The sequence below is a fragment of the Otolemur garnettii genome, unplaced genomic scaffold (genome assembly GCF_000181295.1).
Source record: "Otolemur garnettii isolate 467f Iridium unplaced genomic scaffold, OtoGar3 scaffold00001, whole genome shotgun sequence".
NCBI lineage: Eukaryota > Metazoa > Chordata > Mammalia > Primates > Galagidae > Otolemur > Otolemur garnettii.
The window spans coordinates 30,826,128-30,837,754 of NW_003852396.1; the positions used below are offsets into that span (position 1 = coordinate 30,826,128).

At 40.3% G+C, this 11,627-nt stretch overlaps 1 protein-coding gene and 1 pseudogene across 2 annotated transcripts in view; both read left to right on the plus strand.

Annotated features, from left to right (window-relative positions):
- STIM1 (stromal interaction molecule 1) overlaps positions 1 to 11,627 on the plus strand; it is a 224,882-nt gene that overhangs the window by 114,181 nt on the left and 99,074 nt on the right. The window lies entirely within an intron of this gene.
- On the plus strand, positions 7,555 to 8,187 carry LOC111724194 (annotated as a pseudogene).

Below are 11,627 nucleotides of genomic sequence, written 5' to 3' on the forward strand. Positions count from 1 at the left end.
TCATTGTTGTTTGGCGGGTCCGGGCTGGGGATTCGAACCCTCCACCTTAGGTGTACGTGGCTGGCGCCTTAGCCGGTTGAGCTATAGGCGCTGAGCCAGCTGGTGGGTTTGAGGCCAGCCCAGGCCAGCTGAACAACAATAACAACTGCAACAAAAAATAGCCAGGCGTTGTGGGAGGCTGAGGCAAGAGACTCACTTAAGCCCAAGAGTTTGAGGTTGCTGTGAGCTGTGATGCCATGACACTCTACCCAGGGTGGCATCTTGAGGCTCTGTCTCAAGAAAAAAAAAAACCCAAAAAAAACTGTTATATAAATGGAGTTATAGAGTATGTAACCTTTTGGAATTGGCCTTTTTTGCTCAACATAATTCCCTGAAAAATTGTCCAAGTTGTTGTGTTCATTCCCTTTTATTGCTGACTAGTGTTCCATTGTATGTAAGTACCAGCGTTTAATTCACTTGATGAAGAACATACGGGCTGATTTAAGTTTTTGACTTTATAAATAAAGCTTCTATGAACTGAACATTTGCATACAGGTTTTTGTATGAGTTTATAAAGGACCTTATTCAGGAGAGTTATCTAGTCAGATGTGAATTTTAGAAAAATTATACTGATTGCTTAGTAGGGGATAAGGTTGAGAGAAACTAGAATAAAGACAGGGAGCTCAGTGAGGAAACTGTTGTAGTAACCCAGGCAAAGGATATTGAGACTTGAATTAAATTCTCTGTGGACTAGGATGTGCTTTTCCCTAGAGGCCTTGCCCTTAGAGATCAGAGCAGGTTTGTGCAGATGAGAGAGCCAGGGGTGGGGAGCCTGGGCTACAAGGAGGCTTAGGGACAATTGATTCTGGATAGTTCTTATTCGGGGGAGATGCTCTGCTGCCATAGCTGAAAAGGCATCCTGTAAAGGACTGTGGGAAGAAAGAGTAAGAACCTAGTTCTTAGAATGATCATCCTGACTGCAGTTTCTTCAGTAGATTTTTTTGGTTATCTTCTCTTCAAGAAAAGAAGACAAGGGGTGTTTATCTTTCTTTTGTGGTTGAGTGGAGACTTATGTGGGGCAGAAAACTGGACACTTTCTCCTAATTCAGGTCTCTTTTGGAGCCCAGAAATGTGTTCTCTGAGGCCGGGGGAGGTGGCTAATGCCTAGAATCCTAGCACTCTGGGAGGCTGAGGTGGGTGGATTGCCTAAGTTCATAGGTTTGAGAACAGCCTTAGCCCGAGTGAGACCCTGTCTCTAAAAAAAAATAGCCAGGTGTTGTGGTGGGCACCTGTAATCCCAGCTACTTGGGAGGCTGAGGCAAGAGAATCACTTAAGCCCAAGAGTTTGAGGTTGCTGAGAGCTATGACACAACGGCACTCTACGGAGGGTGACCAAGTGAGATTCTGACTCAAAAAAAGAAAAGAAAGAAAATGAAAAAAATAAAAAAAAAAAGGAAATGTGTTCTCTGTTAAGCCTCCCAGCAACCCGCCTGGGAAGTTTAAGGTTGTCCTCTCGTTACTATGGAAACTAGAATCCACATTGTTTTTACCCCATGCAGTGGTATGCCTGGTTCCTCAGTGTTTATATATTCAAGGCATTTATCACATCACTGTGCTCTTAGCGCTGCTATGATAGGGATTGATTTTGGGGAGCCAGTCTCATTCCTAACCCAGGAATCTATAATGTAATCTTAAAGTGCCTACTGATACATTGGCCTTCTCCCCTGGACACTGTGAAATTCTCACCTCCATACTTCCAGAAAACTTTTCCCAGTAGAAAGCCATTTTGCGTCGTCTGTAATTATTTTTTGGCCATCTCAGACCCCGACAAATGCTGGATATGGTACAAGAATGTTTAGGTCAGGCACCAGGTCAAAGAATTTGGGGTAGCTTTTAAACAAGTGTTGTGTTGATTTAATTCTTCTGGAACTGTCTTGCTTCTTGGCACAGGCCCCTTTAGAATGTAAGGACCTGTGGCAAAGCTGGGAAAGCAAATCTTCAAGGTCTGTACCAAGTATTGCCCAGCACTGGGCTAGCTTAGATATAGGGAAACACCAGAAAAATCAAAGTCTCCTTTGCTATCGTTGGGAAGATAAGACTTCCAGGTTAAGCAAAGAATATAGAACTGATAAGTTAACTAGTATTTACATAGGGCTTTACCACTTTTCAAAAGACTTTACTGATTTTTCAGGTAAGAAAATTAATCCGTAGGAGTAGTGATAGGAAAGTTGGAATTCAAAGACCCACATCTGCCACCTCTGCAATTGCAATTGGTATGTATATGAGTGGGGATTAAAGGAAAGGGGATTCTGGAGGCCAGAGAAGTATGTTATTTCTTTAATTCCCTAATGCCTTTGGGTGGTCCAGCTAGTTCAGTCTTAGCAAAAAGCTACTTGAAAATGTTGAGTGTTGAAATAGGTGTTTAAGCATGTAAACACTGACTTGGGGGGCAGACGCTTTTAATTTAGTCAGGAAGATCATATAAATAAAAGGGCAGGCAAATAGGTTATCTAGCAAGAGTCTGAAGCCCTGTGGGAGACTAAGGAATAGGCAGAGGGAGTCAGAACAGTTAGAAGACTTCTGTACTGCTTGTGTTATTGAGGTCAAGGCCTGCTTGGTGGTGACTAGCTTTAGGGATTAACTATTGTCTTTTGGAAAGAGGCCTCTTGTGAGATCAAAGTTTGAAGAAAAAAATACTGAGAGGAGGAAGAAGATAAAAATAGGACACAAGGAGTGGCTGAGTACTCCCTGAGGAGAAGCTAAAGATTTTTCTCTTCCAGCAGGTGATGAGGGTGCATATGCTCTAACAGAAACTTATTTTTTTGCTCTTTTTCGTCCTCCCAGCACAGTGTACCAGGGACTCAGTACTCCTTCTCCAGCAGTTTTTAAGCTTTGTCTCTAAGACCCAAAAAGAAGCCTTTGGGTGGTTTTTATCAGAGGGCTGGATACTAAAGAATTTAAGGCAAAGTCACAAAGTTCTGTTTTACACTTCTGTTTGGTGAGTGGCACCACACAGTTTCCTTCCTGTGTTTGCCCTTAACAGACTAAAAGAATCTAACCCCTTCGCCACTGCCTCAGCCCTTGGTTTGCAGGCCTTGGAGAATAAGAGTTGGTAGTTCTAGGAAGCCCCATTGTATAGGCTTATCCAGATTTCCCAGCCATAGCCTTGCCACTACTTTGCCAAACTACTTAGGGCAAAACATCCCATTCCACAGCCTCAATTTTCTCCTGAGCACCTCCAACTCTGCCATTTGGAGTCTGAGTACAATGAGACCCCAACATCCATTACTCTCATTCTATGCCATGAGCTTTTTGAAAGATTGGCAGAAAGAATGCTTTGACCTTCTGGTCTTTTTTTTTTTTTTTTGAGACAGAGCCTCAAGCTATCCCCCGGGTAGAATGCCATGGCATCACAGCTCACAGCAACCTCCAACTCCTGGGCTAAAGCGAGTCTCCTGCCTCAGCCTCCCAAGTAGCTGGGACTACAGGCGCCCGCCACAACGCCCTGCCATTTTTTTGCTTGCAGCCATCATTGTTGTTTGGCGGGCCCAGGCTGGGGATTTGAACCCGCCACCTTAGGTGTATGTGGCTGGTGCCTTAGCCGCTTGAGCCACAGGCGCCAAGCTGACCTTCTGGTCTTTTAATAAGCTGAGTTGTGTGAAATGGTGTGCTTCTTGTCCTTGGACTTTCTTTGCTTGGGTTGCCCTCTCTTCTTCTGTTCCTACTGTCTTCTACCTGTTATTCAGACTATAGTATTTCCAGCTGCTATGGTCTCTTGTCTCTTACCATATCTTACTTTGTGTCATTATAATTCATATACTATTCTTATTCTCCTAGTACTTTTGTGACCAAAGGACTATAGTTTATTCGTCTGTTTGAATTTGTTCATTCAACTAACTTTTCTGGGCGTTCATTTGTTCACTCAACAGATGTTTATTGAATTCAACTGTTGTTCTAGGGACTGTGCTAGGTGTTGCCTAGAAGCCAGGATTTAGCTATGAATAAGACAGTCATGATTCCTGTTACTGTGGAGCTTTTAAGTTTCAGGGAGAAGACAGACATTGAACAAATTATCATACAAATAGTTATAATTGTGAAAAATATTGTAATTGAAAAATATAGATTGCTTTGGAGAATGTCTAATGTAGGCCTAAGCCAGGTTGGGAGGGAGAGTGGGTTAGGAAGGTTCTTTGAAGAAAAAGTAAGCTGAGATAAGCAGCATGTGTCAGAGTTTTCAGGTTATGAAGGAGGAAACTTCCATATAGAAAGAATTCTAGATGGTTCTCAACCTGGGCTGCACATTAGCATCACCAAGTATAAGAGTATATGGAGCAACTGGATAGACATCTCATATATCACTGGTGGGAATTTAAGGTGATAAAGCTTCTTTGGAAAACAATTGGGTAGGAATTCAAGACTGTAGTCAGCTATGAGCATACCATTACACTCCAGTCTGGGCGAAAGAGTGAGACGCCATGTAATAAAAAAAAAAAAAATAGTGTTTCTGCATCCATTGTAAGGCAACAAAAAAAAAGTGATTACACTGAGGTATAGGTGCTTGTGGTAGTATTGATTGGAAAGAAGTAAGAGGGAGGGAATCTTCCTGGAGTGTTGGAAATATTCTATGTCTTGATTTCAGTGGTAGTTATGTGAATATGTACATACGTGTGTGTATAAATTAATTAGCCTTTGTTTATTTATGCAGTTTGCTATTAAAGAAAAAACCAAACCCATGCCTAGGTCCTACCCAGAGAGATACTGATTTAATCGGTCTGGACTAGAGCCTGGACCTCAGCAATTTAAGAGCTCTTTAGGTGAGTCTAACATGTAGCTGAAGTTGAGAATGACTGCTCTATACAGAATGGCTAGACAGGAAAAAACTTGGTGCATAAAGAAGGATCACAAGAAGTAGAAGCAGTTGCTAGAAATGAGATTAGAAAGATAGCATGTGTCAGATCTCTTGTCCCTGTAGGCCACATTAAGAAATTAAGACTTGGCTCAGCCCCTGTACCTCAGCGGCTAGGGTGCTAGCCACATATACCGGAGCTGGCAGGTTCGAATCCAGCCAGGGTCTGCCAAACAATGACAGCTGCAACAAAACATAGCCAGGCATTGTGGTGGGCACCTGTAGTCCCAGCTACTTGGGAGACTGAGGCAAGAGAATTGCTGAAGCCCAAGAGTTTGAGGTTGCTGTGAGCTGTGATACTCTACTGAGGGCAATATAGTGAGACTCTGTCTTCCGAAAAAGAGAAAGAAATTTAGACTTTATCTTAAGAATAATTAGAAGCTTTTGAAAGGTTACAAGCTTGGAGTGACTAGGATAGATATTCAGCTGGTGTGCACGCGTACTACCTTTAGCTAGCATTCCTGCTGGTTCATCATTAAATATTTAGAATATCTCCTCTGGTAGTGACATGCTATGTGGAGAACAAGATTTGGAATAGTTAAGGAATATTGAAATAGGATTGGTGATTAATTAAATGTGGTGAGTGAGATGTCAAGGTTTCTGACATAAGCAACTGGAAGAGTAAGAAGTTTGGGGAAAAATATAATGAGTTTAGAATGGGAAATTACTAGTTCAGGTACTGAGAGATATCATGTGATGATGTCTAGTGGGTAGATGGATTCTGTAGGTCTCTGTGGGTCATAAGTGAAACTTGACCTAGAAACAAAATTTTGGGAGTTGGTAATAGCTATTGCTTCTGAACTCCTACCCACTGCTGAGAGGAGCTTGGTCTTCTTGATTATTGGGACATGATGTTCTGACAGGTGCAGGAATATCTCTCAGATAGGTTGGGGTTTATCCAGCCCTGTGATATGACTTCTCTTTCTTCTGTGGCTAGGCCTGCTATGTGCCTCAACTGAAATGTTATATTTCACAGGGGACCTTTCCTGCTAATTCCAGGTCCCAAAATTTAGCCTTTACATTTCTGAACATCCTTCGCTTGTGGCCCCTTTATTCCCATTCGTGGTCCTTGGCAGAATCTGAAAGCCTTCTAGGACTAGTGCTCTCAAGTCTTAGTCTTTTTTTTGTTGTTGTTGTTGCAGTTTTTGGCCAGGGCTGGGTTTAAACTCGTCACCTCCGGTATATAGGGTCCGTGCCCTAGTCCTTTGAGCCACAGACGCTGCCCAAGTCTTGGTCTTTTGATATCTTTCTGATGGCGAGGGTGGGTTCTAATCCCAAGAAAAGTGGCTATAGAATTTGCCATTTATGGCTGTGGGGTGGGCGTGAAGTGGGAGAAATTATTCTTACTGATGAGGCCCCTGCTGGTAAAACTAGGCAATTTCCAGATTCCTTTTAGTTTCTAGAAAATGCTGAGGAATAATCAGACCAGTGCCCTTCTCTACCCATTTTCTGTGCCTTCTTCCTTGACTACTATTTCTCTCACTTTTTTCCCTTTGGGCTTATGTGTCACGTTAGACAAGCCATTGCCAGGCTCAACTATAGTGGCTCTGCTTTTTATGCCTATAGGTATCTGTGTTCTTGGGTAATGAATTACTATTTAGTGATGAGGAACTGAAAGTGGCCAAGAGAAAAGAGGTATTAAGTCGACAGTAGATACTGGTGGTGGGAATTGGTGGGTTGTACTTGAGAATTCCTTTGCCTTTTGGGAGCAATACAGTGTGTTATTAATTCATACATGCATTTATTCATTCAGCCAGCATTTATTGATTTCATACTTGACAGTACATGTTAGCGGTAGTGCCATAACGGGCTCTAGGGGATAGAGTGAGTCAAACTTGGTCCTTGCTCTTTTCCGGACATGGCATGTGAACAACTGAGAACATGAAAATTAATATATCACAGCTATGTGCGAAGTGCTTTGGAGCATAGAACAGTGAACAGTGAACAGTGAATGACTAGCTCTGACAGGGAAAAGGTAAGGAGACAAAGAAGTAAAAATTATTAATTTTATTGCATTGTATCCTGCAGTATATACCTTTTAGTATTCTGTGTGATGAAATAGTATGTATAAGCTCTTCAGCTGTATATAGATGTTTGATGACTATCTCAAGGAAAAACACTTATACTATTTAGTTGTACGCTAAACTACCTCCTTTTTTCAGGCAGCATTATTTTTACTTGAAAAAATAACTGACAGATACACTGTGGTTATTTGGTGTTTGACAGACATTATTTTCCTAAAGATTGAATGAAACGAGTCTTCTACTTTAATGAAAACAACTGGTAGTATTTGTTGCCAATGATAAAATCCCAGCTTTTAAATGAAAATTAGATTTTAGAAAACTTGTATCTCTTACTGTGAAATTGACAGCTTTCCTGGATTGAAAGCTTTTCTATTGAAATTGGTGGTGATATTAATAATTATGATAAATTTGATATTGTATAAATGAAATATATCAAAACATTTGGAATCTCTGTGTAACTCAGTGAACTAGTAATCTCCAAATAACTTGTGCAGCATATTACAGAATCATGCAGCCATTCAAAGTACAAGGTAGACCAATGGATTTTAATGTTACAGAGTATAAAAAGTTCATATAATTTTAGATTTCACATTGCAACTAACCTTTAAGAAACCTATCACTTGTACTCGCATCTGGGAAGTTGCAGTCTCAAGGTTCAGCAGAGACCACAGCAGAGTATCGATGGCCACTGTGGCAGAGGCGCAGGGAAAGATGTGGGTATTTGATTACGGGTCCCTGATCTGGAAGGTGGACTTCCCCTATCAGGACAAGCTGGTTAGATCCATCACAAACTACAGCAGGCTCTTCTGGCAGGGCAGCACAGACCACCATGGGGTCCCTGGTGAGCCTGGAAGAGTGGTGACTCTTGTTGAAGATCCTGGGGGTTGTGTATGGGGTGTAGCTTACAAATTGCCAATAGGAAAGGAAGAAGAAGTAAAAGCATACCTTGACTTTAGAGAGAAAGGAGGCTAAAGGACCACAACGGTCATTTTTTATCCAAAAGATTCCACAACAAATCCATTCAGTGTGTTGCTATATATTGGAACATGTGATAATCCTAATTACCTTGGTCCTGCACCACTGGAAGACATTGCTGAATAATTTTTTAATGCAGCTGGTCCAAGTGGAAGAAATACAGAGCATCTTATTGAATTTACCAATTCTATTAGGAACCTTTTGCCAGAAGATGCAGATGAGCATCTTTTCTCTTTGGAAAAATTAGTAAAGGAACGTTTAGAAGGAAAATAAAACCTAAATTTCATGTAAAGACTTACTGACTTTTCCAAACAAACAGAGCTTTTAGTTTTCAGAGAATTCACTTCAATGTACAATGCTAATATAGTTTGAAAATGTGTTTACTTAAAAGTTCTTACTTATTTTTAACATAATCAGGATATTATCTAAATTTACAGATTAATTTTAAGTGTCCTGAAACACATACATTCAAGAGATTGTCATACAATAAGAGAAAAATTCAAGTTTTAAATAACATAATAATTTCCTAACTATCACATTGAACATTTGTTCACTAAACCTAAGTTCATTAGAAAAATACAGTGAGAAACCAATTTATAGCTTTCATATGAAAGCTATAACCCAACTATAGCCCAAGAAGAAGGGGAAAGAGGAGAGGGAGGAGAGGGGACCGGGGAGGATGGGTGGGGGTGGGGGTAATTGGTGGGACCACACCTATGGTGCATTTTACAAGAGTACATGTTAAATTTACTAAGTGTAGAGTATAAATTGTCTTAACACAATAACTAAGAAAATGCGGTGAAGGCTATGTTAACCAGTTTGATGAAAATATTTCAAATGGTATGTAAAACCAGTGCATTGTACCCCATGATTGCATTAATCATTGCACAGCTATAATTTAATAAAAAACAATGAAAAAAAAGAAAAAAAAAGAAACCTATCACTTGTTGAGTTTGGATGTGGTATTAGAGAAGCATGTCCACGGTTATCAAAAGGCTATTAAAATATGCCTGCCTTTCCCAGCTACACATTGATGTTTTGGTCTTCAGTCAAAACAACATATCACAACAGATTGAATGTGGAAATAGCTATAAGATTATAGCTGTCTTCTTCTTCTTTTTTTTTTTTTTTTGAGACAAAGTCTAGGTAGACTGCTATGGCATCATAGCTCACAGCAACCTCAAACCCTCAGACTCAAGCGATTCTCCTGCCTCAGCCTCCCAAGTAGCTGGGATCACAGGTGCCTGCCATAGCACCTGGCTGTTTTTTTGTTTTTGTTACACTGGATTGTTTTTTTTTAGCTGGCTGTGGCCAGGTTCAAACCCGCCACCTTCGGTGTGTGTGGCCGGCGCCCTGCTGACTGAGCTACGAGCACCACCAGCTGTCTTCTATTAAGCCAGACATTAGAAAGATTTGCAAAAATGTAAAACAATTCCACTCTTTTAATGATTTTTTAGAAAATGATTTCTCATAAAACATATTATTTACATTAATATGTGAGACTTATTGTTCTAAAATGAATTAATAGCTAAATATAAAAATTTGTGTTTTAGGGTGGTGGCTGTAGCTCAGTGGGTAGGGTGCCAGCCACATACACCGAGGATGGCGGGTTCAAACCTGGCCTGGGCCAGCTAAAACAACACTGACAACTGCAACAAAAAAAATAGCCGGGTGTTGTAGCAGGCGCTTATAATCCCAGCTACTTGGGAGGCTGAGGCAAGAGAATCACTTAAGCCCAATTTGAGGTTGCTGTGAGCTGTGATGCCACAACACTCTACCCAGGACGACAGCTTGAGATTCTGTCTCAAAAAAAAAAAAAAAAAATTGTGTTTTAATTTCTAATATAGTAAATATCAAACAATTCTTTGGGATTTAAACTTTTTAAATATATGAAGGGGTCTTGAGCAAAAATTTAAAAACCTGTGCCTATACTATTGCCTTTGCCTAGAATTCTTCTCTTTTTTTTCTCTAGAAAAATCCTACACATAGTTGTGGATAACTATTTACTAAATATGTATTTATTAAAAAAAATTTTAATGAACATCTTGTCAAGAACTTTGTTCTTTTTCTGGGGGGGAGTGCATGGTCCCAAACTCTTAGAGATCACAGTCAGGTTGGGAAGACACTTTAAGCAGAAAATTGCAACAAAGTATGATGAATATTACCATTGATAGCATATAAATGTTGTGGGAGTACAGGCTATTGTGAGAGTCTTGGAAAGAGCCACTTGTTCACTCACCTAGAACATATGACCAGTCAGTTTGATTGGATCGTACCTCCTATATCTGATTCTTCATAATCTGACAGGGAACGTGGCTGAAGTTAGCAGAAAATGGAAACTGCTCCCTTGCAGCTTTGAGAGCAAAGAAGGATGCTACAAATATATTGAATGTCAGCTTTCTGCTAGGACCTATGCTAGGTGTTTCAACAAATGCAGTTTTGCTTAATTCTCACAAAAACCCTATGCAGCAGACTATCATCCTCATTTTGCAGATGAGAAATTGGAGGCTCAGAGAAGTTAAACACCTTATCCAATATTGTATGGTTTGTGAAGATGAGATTTTTGACATATGTGTTCTGACTCTTAAGGATAGGACTCTTTCATTATAATAAGAATGTATTGCTAAATGGGTAGACCTTCTAAGCTAGTTGTAGATGGCTGTGGGATCTTGCCAAACTGGAATGTTTAAGAAAAGGTAGGAAAGGTCTCAGGAAGGACGGAGATACAGGAAATGCTTGGTTAAAGGAGTTATCTGGGGATTTTGGCTGACATGGTTTCTCTGAATAGGATTCTATGGTCATATGGGAATCAAGCTTTTGTATTTCCTTATCCTCAATCCCTTTAATCTCTTCTCTGTGCCAGGTGGTGCCAGCTGCAAAGGTCACCTGTCAGTGTGATTAGGTTACAAACCAAGCCCTGGTGTTTGAAGCCCAAACTTCTTGGCTCTGCTGTCGGCCTTTGGAAAAGGTGCAGGCCAATCAGCCCTCTGTCCCCCTCCCATCCCTAATCTAACTTTGCAGGGCAAATGTAGAAGAACATAAAACCTTACGTATATTTATTTTATATGCATCCTGTACATCTTACTGTTTTCTGTTTTGTTTCTATAAAGCCATTGCTTCAGTATGGTTCTTAACAGTATTATCATCTGTGACTTTCAAAAGATGAAACCAACTCAAAGTTATCTGGTTACCTTAGCAAAAAGGCATTATGACAAAGTGTTGGCCTGGAAGTCATGAGATCCGAACTCTGCTGTGGCTCTTCAGCTGCATTTGACTTTAGGTACATTTTTTAACATCTGTGAGCATCAATATTTAACATACTTTTAATGCATCACATCTTGGATGCTCAAAAATATTAAATTTATTCCCTTCCCACATTTTGAAAAGGATTGGGTAAGATATCCTTTCCTGTGACTGGCAGGCAGATAAGTAAATGATTTAATAGATTAGGGTACCTTCTGAAAGGTGTCACAACCACAGCCTCTTTACCCTGGCCTTGCTTTCTCTCCTGTGACAGCTTCTTCCATTACCTAGGAAGTCCAGGTCCTCTTGTTGTCATCTTTGGGGGTGATCTAAAGAGTATTTTGCCCAGGAAGCAGTTGTTGAGGTCCACATTAAAAGGGAAGAGGAATTTTGGCTTCTAGGAACTGGAATAAATACTAGAAACTCTAGAAAAATACCTTTTTCAAATTGTGACCTTGAGGCCTGGAGAAGAGAAATTACTTTCTTTCTTTTTTTTTTTT